The following is a 15,665-nucleotide window of genomic DNA, read 5'->3' on the forward strand; positions in this document are numbered from 1 at the left end:
ACCGACCGACCGACTATCCATCCTTTCACAATCCGACGCGACGGTGTGCCTCTTTCTAGAAAACTTCCGGTCTACCTCTATCGGTCGCTCCGTTGCTACATTGTCTACTATAGGTATTCATCCTCGGTGCGGTGCCCAAAGAAGCAGAAGAGCATCGACACAATTTCCGAGAGAACCGTAAACATGGCAATCATCGTCGTCATCAGCATCACCATAATCATCAATCTCTCATTTTTTGCGTTGTTGTGTCTATCGTGCTGTGAAGGAATGCGCCAAGAATCGCTTTACATCCTCTCCCGTTTGGTAACGCGCGCGTGCTCTGCTCACGCGATGTCACGATCTCGTGAATTTACGTGAACGAGAGCAGATGAAGCTGTTTACCCGCGCGCGGCGAATACGCACGTTTCCGTCTTCGATCCCGATCCCAAAAACGGAATCCGAACATCTGTCCGTTCCGTGGCGGTGCGGGTTCGGTTCGGTCCGTCGTCGTGGTCTTCCCAGCTTCGTTCTTCGGTTTGTGACTTCATCTCAGCTCAGTCTCTCGCGGGTCGTTGTGTCGATAAGAAGCTTCTCGGGAGGCATCGTCCCCGGTGTCGGTCGGTTGATCCGTGCGTTCGTTGTCGCGTTAGCTGCATCCAAGCAAGCTAGCTACATATAGGAAAGAGTGGAGGCGTAAGAACCGGGTCGCAGCGTAGCTTCCTGGCTGCCACGTGTGTGGTGGGGGTATCTATTTGGAGAGCTTCCAGTGTGTGTGACCGACCGGGTCCGGTGTAACAGACGGAAATTTCGTTCACCTTGGCGAACGGAAGCTTAACCGGGTCGCCGTGCAGTCTGCCACCTCTATCTATATGTAAATACGTGTGGACAATAATGGCGTTACGCGCCTGTCGCAGCACAGGAATAGTTGCAATGCGGGCGAGTTTCCAGTGCCTGTTTTGATGGGGGCCATGCTGGAGGCAAAATAGTAGGCGCAGGAACGACGACCAGCTACGAAGGTCACAGCTGGTTCAGTGTTGCGAATACAGTGTAGTAGGCCCTGTGCAAAAAAGGGAACAAAAACAAGGAGAGAATCGATAGGAAACCAAGTCAACGAGTGTGAGATCCTGGTTACAACAAGGCTGCTGTTTTGAGCTAAAGGTAGGGGAAGTTGGGATAACACGCGCCCACTAAGGAATGACTCGTTTTAAGCATGATCCACATAAAAATGTCCATTCTAGTTGCCGGCACACCGAAGTTCAATAGGTTTTCTTCCAATTACTGAAAATTGCCAATCGATTAACATTGTAAGTAAAAGCAAAGAGATGGATTTTTGAAAAATAGTTGGCAAATTATGTGTTTTCGCACGAACTTAGAAATATGCCAAATGATCTTTGCAACTTTGGACTTTATAATACGCGTTTTGACACATTAAACGACATTTTTATTTATCAAACCAAGTTTGTCAAATAAATTGGTGAGCTCGTTCCATTTTTAGCCTTCAAATTGAGAAGAAACTGAACCAGGTTGGGTCGATTAACCCCAACGGTGGCGCGTATTAAACCGATCACCCTACATTGATTACGTCCTATAGAAACACGTTCCTCGAGTAGGAGGCTTTATTCGGGAAAAGTTTTTCCATAGAAGAAAGTCTCATTATGCCTGCTGAATAGAAGAACTGAACGGGTTCTGGATCGAATTTTCCCGCTAATAATCGGTTCCGCACGGATTCGACAGACTCCCCAATAAGTAAGTTTGATTTCTCCTCGAAATTGTATGCTTCTGTTATTCGGTAGTAGGTATGTTGCTGCTATTGTTGGTTGGTTGGTGTTATTGTTATTGCATGTGCTTCTGCTGGTTTCGTCGTCCTGAAAGTGAGAGCGAGAGAATTTATCGGCACTGACGATACTCCGCCGGGACGAAAAGCTGAATGAAAATCATCAACAGCCAACAGAGTGGCCGGAGCGGCTTCCAGATTTTCCGGTGCGTGCGTGGGTGGAAGGGAAACGGCGCCATTGCAGGGATAATACCTTTACAGCGAAATGGGAGAATTGTAGATAAGACATTGAATGGAAGACTGTTCTAGGTTCTAGGCTACCATAGGTAAGATATTATGTGTGCTAAGTGGGGGCAAGATGGTTCACCTAAGAAAAAGTTCCCTATAACTTTTACAAATTAAATTTCTTTGTTTTCTAACTCAACTCTTGAAGAAAGTTTGAAACCTGTTCTTGAAAACGTGCCCTAGCTGTTTATACAAGACAAGAAGAGTCTGCTAACAGAAAATAGATTTTTTTCTAACAAACAATACCTTAGATTCTATTTGGTTTCTCTTCAATTAATCAAAAGAAGGTCAAATCTGCTACCGAGTTATCAATCCGATCACCACAAACTGCACAACAAATAAGCAGAGGGCAAAATAGTTCGATGGAAAATTAAATCACTCGCAGCCTATGATTCAAAGAATAAGAAATCTCTAACAAAAATCTCTAACAAAAATCTCTACAAGAATCAAGAATCAAGAATCAAGAATCAAGAATCGAGAATCAAGAATCAAGAATCAAGAATCAAGAATCAAGAATCAAGAATCAAGAATCAAGAATCAAGAATCAAGAATCAAGAATCAAGAATCAAGAATCAAGAATCAAGAATCAAGAATCAAGAATCAAGAATCAAGAATCAAGAATCAAGAATCAAGAATCAAGAATCAAGAATCAAGAATCAAGAATCAAGAATCAAGAATCAAGAATCAAGAATCAAGAATCAAGAATCAAGAATCAAGAATCAAGAATCAAGAATCAAGAATCAAGAATCAAGAATCAAGAATCAAGAATCAAGAATCAAGAATCAAGAATCAAGAATCAAGAATCAAGAATCAAGAATCAAGAATCAAGAATCAAGAATCAAGAATCAAGAATCAAGAATCAAGAATCAAGAATCAAGAATCAAGAATCAAGAATCAAGAATCAAGAATCAAGAATCAAGAATCAAGAATCAAGAATCAAGAATCAAGAATCAAGAATCAAGAATCAAGAATCAAGAATCAAGAATCAAGAATCAAGAATCAAGAATCAAGAATCAAGAATCAAGAATCAAGAATCAAGAATCAAGAATCAAGAATCAAGAATCAAGAATCAAGAATCAAGAATCAAGAATCAAGAATCAAGAATCAAGAATCAAGAATCAAGAATCAAGAATCAAGAATCAAGAATCAAGAATCAAGAATCAAGAATCAAGAATCAAGAATCAAGAATCAAGAATCAAGAATCAAGAATCAAGAATCAAGAATCAAGAATCAAGAATCAAGAATCAAGAATCAAGAATCAAGAATCAAGAATCAAGAATCAAGAATCAAGAATCAAGAATCAAGAATCAAGAATCAAGAATCAAGAATCAAGAATCAAGAATCAAGAATCAAGAATCAAGAATCAAGAATCAAGAATCAAGAATCAAGAATCAAGAATCAAGAATCAAGAATCAAGAATCAAGAATCAAGAATCAAGAATCAAGAATCAAGAATCAAGAATCAAGAATCAAGAATCAAGAATCAAGAATCAAGAATCAAGAATCAAGAATCAAGAATCAAGAATCAAGAATCAAGAATCAAGAATCAAGAATCAAGAATCAAGAATCAAGAATCAAGAATCAAGAATCAAGAATCAAGAATCAAGAATCAAGAATCAAGAATCAAGAATCAAGAATCAAGAATCAAGAATCAAGAATCAAGAATCAAGAATCAAGAATCAAGAATCAAGAATCAAGAATCAAGAATCAAGAATCAAGAATCAAGAATCAAGAATCAAGAATCAAGAATCAAGAATCAAGAATCAAGAATCAAGAATCAAGAATCAAGAATCAAGAATCAAGAATCAAGAATCAAGAATCAAGAATCAAGAATCAAGAATCAAGAATCAAGAATCAAGAATCAAGAATCAAGAATCAAGAATCAAGAATCAAGAATCAAGAATCAAGAATCAAGAATCAAGAATCAAGAATCAAGAATCAAGAATCAAGAATCAAGAATCAAGAATCAAGAATCAAGAATCAAGAATCAAGAATCAAGAATCAAGAATCAAGAATCAAGAATCAAGAATCAAGAATCAAGAATCAAGAATCAAGAATCAAGAATCAAGAATCAAGAATCAAGAATCAAGAATCAAGAATCAAGAATCAAGAATCAAGAATCAAGAATCAAGAATCAAGAATCAAGAATCAAGAATCAAGAATCAAGAATCAAGAATCAAGAATCAAGAATCAAGAATCAAGAATCAAGAATCAAGAATCAAGAATCAAGAATCAAGAATCAAGAATCAAGAATCAAGAATCAAGAATCAAGAATCAAGAATCAAGAATCAAGAATCAAGAATCAAGAATCAAGAATCAAGAATCAAGAATCAAGAATCAAGAATCAAGAATCAAGAATCAAGAATCAAGAATCAAGAATCAAGAATCAAGAATCAAGAATCAAGAATCAAGAATCAAGAATCAAGAATCAAGAATCAAGAATCAAGAATCAAGAATCAAGAATCAAGAATCAAGAATCAAGAATCAAGAATCAAGAATCAAGAATCAAGAATCAAGAATCAAGAATCAAGAATCAAGAATCAAGAATCAAGAATCAAGAATCAAGAATCAAGAATCAAGAATCAAGAATCAAGAATCAAGAATCAAGAATCAAGAATCAAGAATCAAGAATCAAGAATCAAGAATCAAGAATCAAGAATCAAGAATCAAGAATCAAGAATCAAGAATCAAGAATCAAGAATCAAGAATCAAGAATCAAGAATCAAGAATCAAGAATCAAGAATCAAGAATCAAGAATCAAGAATCAAGAATCAAGAATCAAGAATCAAGAATCAAGAATCAAGAATCAAGAATCAAGAATCAAGAATCAAGAATCAAGAATCAAGAATCAAGAATCAAGAATCAAGAATCAAGAATCAAGAATCAAGAATCAAGAATCAAGAATCAAGAATCAAGAATCAAGAATCAAGAATCAAGAATCAAGAATCAAGAATCAAGAATCAAGAATCAAGAATCAAGAATCAAGAATCAAGAATCAAGAATCAAGAATCAAGAATCAAGAATCAAGAATCAAGAATCAAGAATCAAGAATCAAGAATCAAGAATCAAGAATCAAGAATCAAGAATCAAGAATCAAGAATCAAGAATCAAGAATCAAGAATCAAGAATCAAGAATCAAGAATCAAGAATCAAGAATCAAGAATCAAGAATCAAGAATCAAGAATCAAGAATCAAGAATCAAGAATCAAGAATCAAGAATCAAGAATCAAGAATCAAGAATCAAGAATCAAGAATCAAGAATCAAGAATCAAGAATCAAGAATCAAGAATCAAGAATCAAGAATCAAGAATCAAGAATCAAGAATCAAGAATCAAGAATCAAGAATCAAGAATCAAGAATCAAGAATCAAGAATCAAGAATCAAGAATCAAGAATCAAGAATCAAGAATCAAGAATCAAGAATCAAGAATCAAGAATCAAGAATCAAGAATCAAGAATCAAGAATCAAGAATCAAGAATCAAGAATCAAGAATCAAGAATCAAGAATCAAGAATCAAGAATCAAGAATCAAGAATCAAGAATCAAGAATCAAGAATCAAGAATCAAGAATCAAGAATCAAGAATCAAGAATCAAGAATCAAGAATCAAGAATCAAGAATCAAGAATCAAGAATCAAGAATGGGGCATGCACCCTTAGCAAATTTATACGGACTAGCTTCAATAACTAAACGTTATCCGATGAAATTGAATATAATAAGATTAAGTTCTATAAGCATTTATTTAATTCTTCAGCAGTCATGTTGTTGTATTTTGTTCTATGCATTGAAAAAAGCTTGACTGTGCTACAAAAATCAGCGTGGTGCTGGTAGTGATGACAAATTTCTAAAAGATTAAGGGTTTTTCTTTACTCGTCAATTATTTTTATCTCGAGCTCATAATAGTTTTATTTTTTTAATTTCTGCGCTGCCTCGACCTTCAGTGACATGTGTCTGGCTTGGAAGAATCTGTAGAGGACTTTTGTAAAAATTCCTGATGGAATCCCTGAGTAACTTCTGAAAACAAAAACTACTGGAGGCATTCCTGAAGGAATCCCTGGAAATTTTTATGCAACTTCCTGGAAATTTTCTAAGAGAAATTTATGGAGAACTCCCTACACAAACTTCGGAAGGAGATCCCTGGGGAATGTCCTGAAGAAATCTTAAAATAAATCCTAAAACAAACGCTGGAGAAAACCCTTGAGGCATTCCCGGGGCAATTTATGCATCAGTCCCTTGACATTTTTTGGAAGAATCTCTACCTGAAGGACTTTCTGAAGGAACACGCTCAAAACATCCCTGGAAAAATTCCTATAGGAAACTTTGCAGGAGTTCCTGAAAAAAACAATGGATAATTTCTTGAAGGATTTCTTAGAGGAAAAAAGAAACTCAAGATATATTCCTAAAATAATCGCAGGATGAGTTTCTAAAGGAATATCTTTGTAGGAGCTGCAGGGGATATTCTTGAAAGAAATTCATGGATGGATTCCTGAACAAATCTGTGGATGATTTTTCTTGGAGATACGTGTGAAAGAATTTGTTCGGACTGATTTCTTTAGAAGCAGGACCACACAGTTGTAGTATCGGGGCAACTTTAACTGCAATGTATTTTTATAATTGAGTCACAATTTTAGGGCATTAACAATAGTATTTACTTCTCACAGATTAGTCTCTTCTCACAGATTCCTCTCGTAGCAAGTAGTTTTAGGTTAAGTTTTATATTGTAGGCTGGAAGAGCACATTGCATGATTAATTTTAACTTGTTTTGTTTGGTATTTTATAGTTTTACTTACTTGATTATCAACGCTACATTAGGTTTTTAATTTAGATTTAATTTAACTATTTATTTCAATGAATTCAATAAATTCAATACGCGTGTAATACCTGTGAACATTTTAGAAAACTGTTACTTATCGGTTACTATCCCCTATCGATGCAAACCTTACTACTGAGCCGGGTTAAGAATTTTAACTTTCCCGTTAATGATTCACAGTCACAGAATTCCTGGATGACTTCTTGAAGAATTTCTTGGCTCCTGTATGCATCACTCTAAAATTATTTCATACAAATGACTGGAGAAATTCCTTTAGAAATCCTTTAAGTAAATAAAAAAAAATCATGTGATCCTGGAGAAATTCTTGGGAAATTCTCCCCTGGAAAAGATTATGGAAGAATTTATGATATTTTTAAATTCCAGGAAGGGAATTCCCGGAGCAATTCTTGGAGGGATTCCTGGAGAAATCCAAGAAGGAAACCCTGTCAAAATTCCTGGAGGAATACCTGGAGGATTTTAAAAAGTGTATATCTGGAGGAATCGCTGGAGAAATCCTTGAAAGAATTCCTGGATAAACCTCTGAAAAAAATCCCGGAGGAATTCCTGGATGAATCGTTGGAGAAATTTTTGAAGATACCTCTTGAGGAATTCCTGGAGGAATTTCTAGAGGAATGTATGGAGTAATTCCTGGCAGAATCCGTGAAACAATTCGTGGAGGAGTCTCTGCAGAAAATCCTGGAGGAATCAATTGAAGAACTTCTAGATAAATTCCTGGTGAAATTCCTAGAAGGATTCTTGGAGAAATCTTTTGAGACATTCTTCGAGGAATCCCTGGAGAAATTCTTGGATGAATCCCTAGCGAATTTTCAGAAGAAATTCCTCGAGAAATTCCAGGAGGAATTCCTAGAGAAGTTTTTGAAGGAATTCCTGGAATTTCCGGAGAAATTCCTCTAGTAATTTCTGGATATATTTCTGAACAAATTTTGGACGGGCTTGGTGGTCTAGTGGCTACCGCTGCTGATTCGTATGCAGAAGGTCATGGGTTCAATCCCTGGCCCGTCCTTTTCATCCTACTTTTTATCTTTCTATCCACTTTCTCTCACTCTCTCTTCTCTACATATACAACTCATGTATATTCATATGTTCATAGCCATCGCTAGAACCAGAAACGAATTGAAAAAAGTCGTTTCCCTCCCTTCCAACTTCCACTCACAGCACAGTGTATATATAACGCCTATAAGTTATGCAACCAAAGCGTGCTGTGCCGCTTGACCTTATTCACCTTATTCACCACACAATCTATCACGAACACTATAAATAACCCTATCCATGGATCGCATTACCGACCCAACGGTATCTCCCAGATCTCCCATCCTTTCCGTCTAACAAATACCCCAGTCCGTACGGGTTGTGGGGACGCAGAGTGCTCTCGGTCTCTAGTAGCAACAACCAGCACACTCTAACATTCATTTCCCTTCCCAGCTGACTATAAGGACTTGGCCGGCGCCGTTATTGATCTAATATGCATGAGCTGCTAAAATTGCACTTTGAGAATAAGTGGAATGTCCCAGCCCCTTATTCAGTTGGATCACAGTGCAACTGGTACCAGTTCAGATCAATCACGGAGGAGCAACCATTGACATGTATAGTCAGAATTGATCGTTTTTGATCGATTGATCGATATATTTCTGAAGAAATCTCTTGAGGAATTCCTGGAAGAATTTCTAGAGGAATTTCGGAATACCTGGAGGAATTTCTGGAAGAATTCTGGAAGATTTCGCTGGATGATATACTGGAGGAATCCCTGGAGCAATTGCTGGAGTAAATCCTAGAAGAATGCATGGAGGAACCCCAGGACAAATTCCTGGGCCAATCCTAGGAGGAATTCTTGGAGAAATCCCTAAAGAAATTCTTGGAGGAATCCCTGGAGAGATTTCTGAAAGATTACCTGGAGAAATGCCTGAAGGAGTCCCTGAAGAAATTCCTGAATAAATTCCTGGAGTAATTCCAGAATGAATTCGTGAAGGAACACCCAGAGGAATTCTGTGAGAAGTGCTGGATACATTTCTGTATCCAGACAAAGTCCTGGAGCGTAATTTCTGGAGGAATTTCTGAAAGAATGCATAGAGAAATTCCTGGAGAAATGCCGGGAGGAATTTTATTCCTAGAGGAGATATTCCTGTAAATTCAGCAGGAATCCTTCGAGGAATTCGTAATAGAATTTCCGGAGCAATCCGTAGATGAATTTCTGGAGAAATTCTTGAAGGAATTTCTGGAGGAATTCCAGGATGAGTTTCTGGGGAAATTCATTCACAAATCCCTGGACGAATTCCTGGAAGATTCCCGGGCGGAATCTCCGGAAGAATCCCTGGAAGCATTCTTAAAGAAATCCTTGGAAGAATTTCCTGGAGGAATCCCTGAAGGAATCTCTGAAAGAATCACTGGAGGCGTTCCCAAAGGAATCAGTGGAAGACTTTCTGGAGCAATTCTTAGAAGAATTCCTGGAGGAATTTCCTGGTGGAATCTCTGGAGGATCCCCTGGATATGTCCATAGATGAATTCCTAGAGGAATTGCAGGAGAAATCTTTAGAAGATACCCCAATTGGATTTCCTAGAGGTTTTTTTTCTGGAGAAATTCCTGAAGAAATTTATGCAGGAAATCCAAGAAAAATTTCTGGAGGAATTGCTGGAGGAATTCTTTAAGGAATTTCTGGAAAACTATTTGCGGCTTCCTGGAGGAATGACTGGAGGAACTCCTCGAGTATTTTCTGAATGAATTCCTGGAGGAAATTCTTGAGGGATTTCTGATGAATATCTAAAGAAATTCATTTATGAATCTCTGGAGCAATTCCTGAAGAAATTGTTGGAGAAATTCCTGGATAAATTCGTAAAAAAACGGAATTACATAGAATACCAGGAAATACCTAGAGGAATTCCTGGAGGAATACGTTGGGGAATTCCTGGAGGATTCCCTGGAGAAATTCTTAGAGGATTTTCTGGAGGAATACCTAGAGGAATTCCTAGAGGACTCTCTGGAGAAATTCCTGCAGAAATTCCCGAAAAAATCCTTAAAAAATCCTGAAGAAATCCACGGAAGAATTCCTGTAGAAATTTCTCGAGGAAATCCTGGAGGAATTCCTGGGAGAAATCCTGGGGAAATTTCTTTAGGATTTTCTGCAGAAATCAGTGGAGGAATTCCTGGGGAAAATCCTGGAGGTATTTCAGGAGCATTTTCTGAAGGGATTTTTGGAGGAACTCATGTAATCTCGGAGGAATTCCTGTGGAAATTCTTTAAGGTATTTTTGGAGAAATATTTTAGATTTCCTGGACGAATTGCTGGTGAGATTCCTGGTGAATTTTCTGGTGGAATATCTTAAGAATTCCTTTAGGAATCCCTGGATAAATTCTGGAGAAATTTCTGAAGGATTTTTAAAAGGAATTCATGGAGGAATTCAATGATGAATTCCTGGAGGAATAACTAGAGGAATCCCTTGAGGAATTCTTTAAGCAATTTCTGAACAAATATTTAAGGCTTCCTGGAGGAATGTATGGAGGAACTCCTCGAGGAATTTATGAAGTTTTTTTTGAGGAATTTTTGAAGAAACTCATGGATGAATCCCTGGAGGAATTTTAGAAGAAATTTCTGAAAAAATTCCTGCAGAAATTCCTGGAGAAATCCTTGGAGGAATTCCTAGAAAAGTTCCGGAAGAAATTCCTTTAGGATTTTTTGGAGGAATCCCTGGAGGAAATATTGGAGGAATTCTGGCAGGAATTCCTAGATAATTTTCTGGAGGAATTCCTAGAGGTATTTCTGAAGGGTTCCATGGATGTTTCCTGGAAGAGTTCTGTGAGAAATTGCTTTAGGATTATCTGGAGGAATCCTTGGAAAAATTCTTGAAGAAATTCCTTGAGAAATTCCTGGAGGAATTCCTTGAGTCCTGGAGGATTTCTTGAATGAATTTTTGGAGGAATTCCTGGAACAATCCCGGGAGGAATTGCGGGAGGTATTTCTGGAGGAATTTTAGGAGGAATTTATGGAAGAAAATATTGGAGGAGTTTCTGGAGGTATTCTTGGAGTAGTTTTTTGAGGGATTCCTGGAGGAATTTTTGAGGAATTTGTGAAGAAATTTATAAATCAATCCCTGGAGGAATTCCTTAAGAATTTCCTGGAGAATTTCTTGGAGGCATTTCTCGAGGAATTCCTGGAAGAGTTCCGTGAGAAATTGTTCTAGGATTCTCTGGAGAAATCCCTGGAGAAAATCTTGAAGAAATTCTGGCAGATCTATACACCAACCTAAAACGTGAAGCAGCACGAATGCTGAATGGTTGACCAGAAAAGATAGTTGCTCATCAAACTCGGATGCCACAAGCGACATGGAGTGCATCGAATAAAGTTAGTTGAAGCTGATAGTTCAAGGATATTTTTACGGATCAATCTCTGATATACCACCCATCGGTAGTCATTCACTGCCACTACAGATAGCACCAGCACAGACATAAGTATTGGTAAACTAAACCCACGCCAACATGCTATCATGCTGGCAAGCTGCAACACAACCTCTAAACTGAATCCTTCCGATGATGGTAGCTACGTTCGCTCGATGGTCGTTGCATTCCTTGACAATAGGGCTGCGATTTTCCTTCCATCGCATATCGTTCGTTAGTTCGTCAGCATGCTGTCTAGTTGAATCGCGTTTCGTTTCATCCATCCGATTCAAAAGCATACAGTCAGCAGCAGCCAGTCAGTGGTCCGTCGACACCGTCGTCCTAGGAGTCGTAATCCATCCACAAACTGTTTTTCGTTCGCTGCTATGAGCTCCTCTCGGTTTCTGTTTACTGCAGCATTTTATTTACAAAGTTACCAACCAACGAACCGTTGCTGGCGATGGTTGTTTTCGCTGGATGGACGTAGCCTTAGCTGTAGGTTAGTCCTAGCTGTACTGTGCCCCAAATAAGGGATGAGTGCGGGGGTGTTTCGAGTCTTCACCTCTGCGCTGCTCTGCCTTGTCCGTTCCCCTCCCGCAAGCCGAACAGTGCCAGGATACGGAAGCGAATTATAAATGAGGCAAAACAAGTCTTTATTCTTCCGCGCGTCGCCGGTCGTCGTGTGTTGTTTCTCGCCGGGTTTTCTTTTGGCTCGCGTTTTCCGTTGTTGTTGTTGTTGTTTCGCCACACTCGGCAAGGACGACGACGAATGGCTGACGAAGCGAAGAGGTATCCCGATTCCCTCCCCCTCCTCACGCAAGCAAGGACCTGGGTGGGAATGTTGCTGGTGCCGGCGAGGATTGCCTGATTTGATTGTTCCGCAATTTCTTGTCCCGTTCGTTCGTTCGTTCGTTTTGATGCCGTCGTTGTTCCCACTTGGTTTATTGCTGCACCACGCGCTGCTCCGGATCGAGCACGGGGAAAGCGAGGCGCAAAATTGCGCTAATGAAATGTAATTCAATATGCGCCAAATGGGATGTTCAAGGACGCTCTCTCGCTCGTTCGTTCTGGACACTCTGATCCTGCCCCGTGGCTGAGAAAAAGAAACTAGGTTGCAACGGAATTGTTTCCCCGAAGGGGATCATTATGAAGAGTTGGAAGTAAGATTAAATTTACGAGCAGAGGGATTATAATTTCTGGGAAATGAAAAATACCGGTTTCGAAACTGTATGTACCTATGCACTGCCAGAAAATAAGATGCTTGAAAACTCATTTTGCTCAACTCTAAACTAAAAAACATGTGCAAGTTTGAAAGCACGTATGATTTATCAGCCTCCAATGAGGAACCTGATGAAAACACGAGTATTTGAAACTAGTGAAAAACGAATCGGCTGTTGTTAGCAGCAGCTAAAGAGATGATAGGTACCGTTCAGCGATGCCATTGCCAGAGAGTTACGAACTTAAAGAATGCCAGATGTCGAACGCTAGTGGCCGGTACCCGATTCAACACGGAGCGGTACAGGGTGGAGAGATTAGAAGGGTAACGAATCCACCGCATCAATAAAGGGCAGCACTAAAAGAGGGTGACTGTTGAAGTGCAGGAAAGCGTGGATAGGAACGATATGCGGAGGTTTTCTACAACTGTTAATGAAACGCGGCACAAGACTACGCCAGTTCCGCCATGTGTAATGATCCAAAAGCTATATTTTCCGGCAAAACAGAGCAGAGAATCCTTCCGAAGCTCCTACAGGATTTCTCCAGGGATTCCGCCAGGAATCCTCCAGGGATTCCTCCTGAAATCTATCAGATATTCCTCATTAAAACCTTCAGAGACTCTTCCAGGAATCCTCCAGGGATTTCTCCGGGAATTCTTCCAGGGATTCCTTCAGGGATTCATCCGAAAATTTCTCAAAAGATTCCACCACGAATCTTCCACGGATTCCATCAGGAATCCTATAATGATTCCACCAAGAATCCAATAAGGATTGCACCATGAATCCTCCATGGATTCCACCAGAAATCCTCCATGGATTCCACCAGAAATCCTCCAAGGATTCCAGCAGGAATCCTCCAAGAATTCCACCAGGAATCCTCCAAGGATTCCAGCAGGAATCCTCCAAGGATTCCAGCAGGAATCCTCCAAGGATTCCACCAGGAATCCTCCAAGGATTCCACCAGGAATCCTCCAAGGATTCCAGCAGGAATCCTCCAAGGATTCCACCAGGAATCCTCCAAGGATTCCACCAGGAATCCTCCAAGGATTCCACCAGGAATCCTCCAAGGATTCCACCAGGAATCCTCCAAGGATTCCACCAGGAATCCTCCAAGGATTCCACCAGGAATCCTCCAAGGATTCCACCAGGAATCCTCCAAGGATTCCACCAGGAATCCTCCAAGGATTCCAGCAGGAATCCTCCAAGGATTCCACCAGGAATCCTCCAAGGATTCCACCAGGAATCCTCCAAGGATTCCACCAGGAATCCTCCAAGGATTCCACCAGGAATCCTCCAAGGATTCCACCAGGAATCCTCCAAGGATTCCACCAGGAATCCTCCAAGGATTCCACCAGGAATCCTCCAAGGATTCCACCAGGAATCCTCCAAGGATTCCACCAGGAATCCTCCAAGGATTCCACCAGGAATCCTCCAAGGATTCCACCAGGAATCCTCCAAGGATTCCACCAGGAATCCTCCAAGGATTCCACTAGGAATCCTCCAAGGATTCCATCAGGAATCCTTCAAGGATTCCATCAGGAATCCTTCAAGGATTCCATCAGGAATCCTTCAAGGATTCCATCAGGAATCCTTCAAGGATTCCATCAGGAATCCTTCAAGGATTCCATCAGGAATCCTTCAAGGATTCCATCAGGAATCCTTCAAGGATTCCATCAGGAATCCTTCAAGGATTCCATCAGGAATCCTTCAAGGATTCCATCAGGAATCCTTCAAGGATTCCATCAGGAATCCTTCAAGGATTCCATCAGGAATCCTTCAAGGATTCCATCAGGAATCCTTCAAGGATTCCATCAGGAATCCTTCAAGGATTCCATCAGGAATCCTTCAAGGATTCCATCAGGAATCCTTCAAGGATTCCATCAGGAATCCTCCAAGGATTCCACCAGGAATCCTCCAAGGATTCCACCAGGAATCCTCCAAGGATTGCACCATGAATCCTCCATGGATTCCACCAGAAATCCTCCATGGATTCCACCAGAAATCCTCCAAGGATTCCAGCAGGAATCCTCCAAGGATTCCACCAGGAATCCTCCAAGGATTCCAGCAGGAATCCTCCAAGAATTCCACCAGGAATCCTCCAAGGATTCCACCAGGAATCCTCCAAGGATTCCACCAGGAATCCTCCAAGGATTCCACCAGGAATCCTCCAAGGATTCCAGCAGGAATCCTCCAAGAATTCCACCAGGAATCCTCCAAGGATTGCACCATGAATCCTCCATGGATTCCACCAGAAATCCTCCATGGATTCCACCAGAAATCCTCCAAGGATTCCAGCAGGAATCCTCCAAGGATTCCACCAGGAATCCTCCAAGGATTCCAGCAGGAATCCTCCAAGGATTCCAGCAGGAATCCTCCAAGGATTCCAGCAGGAATCCTCCAAGGATTCCACCAGGAATCCTCCAAGGATTCCACCAGGAATCCTCCAAGGATTCCACCAGGAATCCTCCAAGGATTCCACCAGGAATCCTCCAAGGATTCCACCAGGAATCCTCCAAGGATTCCACCAGGAATCCTCCAAGGATTCCACCAGGAATCCTCCAAGGATTCCACCAGGAATCCTCCAAGGATTCCACCAGGAATCCTCCAAGGATTCCACCAGGAATCCTCCAAGGATTCCACCAGGAATCCTCCAAGGATTCCACCAGGAATCCTCCAAGGATTCCACCAGGAATCCTCCAAGGATTCCACCAGGAATCCTCCAAGGATTCCACCAGGAATCCTCCAAGGATTCCACCAGGAATCCTCCAAGGATTCCACCAGGAATCCTCCAAGGATTCCACCAGGAATCCTCCAAGGATTCCACCAGGAATCCTCCAAGGATTCCACCAGGAATCCTCCAAGGATTCCACTAGGAATCCTTCAAGGATTCCATCAGGAATCCTTCAAGGATTCCATCAGGAATCCTTCAAGGATTCCATCAGGAATCCTTCAAGGATTCCATCAGGAATCCTTCAAGGATTCCATCAGGAATCCTTCAAGGATTCCATCAGGAATCCTTCAAGGATTCCATCAGGAATCCTTCAAGGATTCCATCAGGAATCCTTCAAGGATTCCATCAGGAATCCTTCAAGGATTCCATCAGGAATCCTTCAAGGATTCCATCAGGAATCCTTCAAGGATTCCATCAGGAATCCTTCAAGGATTCCATCAGGAATCCTTCAAGGATTCCATCAGGAATCCTTCAAGGATTCCATCAGGA

The 15,665-nt window shown here is 40.5% G+C and overlaps 1 protein-coding gene across 1 annotated transcript in view; it reads left to right on the forward strand.

Annotated features, from left to right (window-relative positions):
• The first annotated feature begins 556 nt into the window (after positions 1 to 556).
• The window catches only part of LOC109422084 (heparan sulfate glucosamine 3-O-sulfotransferase 6), a 357,781-nt gene continuing 342,672 nt past the window's right edge, over positions 557 to 15,665 (forward strand). The window contains exons 1-2 of the mRNA XM_029854701.2: positions 557 to 672; positions 894 to 1,137. The gene's annotated coding sequence lies outside the window, so the exon portion shown is untranslated. The remainder of the gene's footprint in view (positions 673 to 893; positions 1,138 to 15,665) is intronic.

The sequence above is a fragment of the Aedes albopictus genome, chromosome 1, assembly GCF_035046485.1.
Source record: "Aedes albopictus strain Foshan chromosome 1, AalbF5, whole genome shotgun sequence".
Taxonomy (NCBI): Eukaryota; Metazoa; Arthropoda; class Insecta; order Diptera; family Culicidae; genus Aedes; species Aedes albopictus.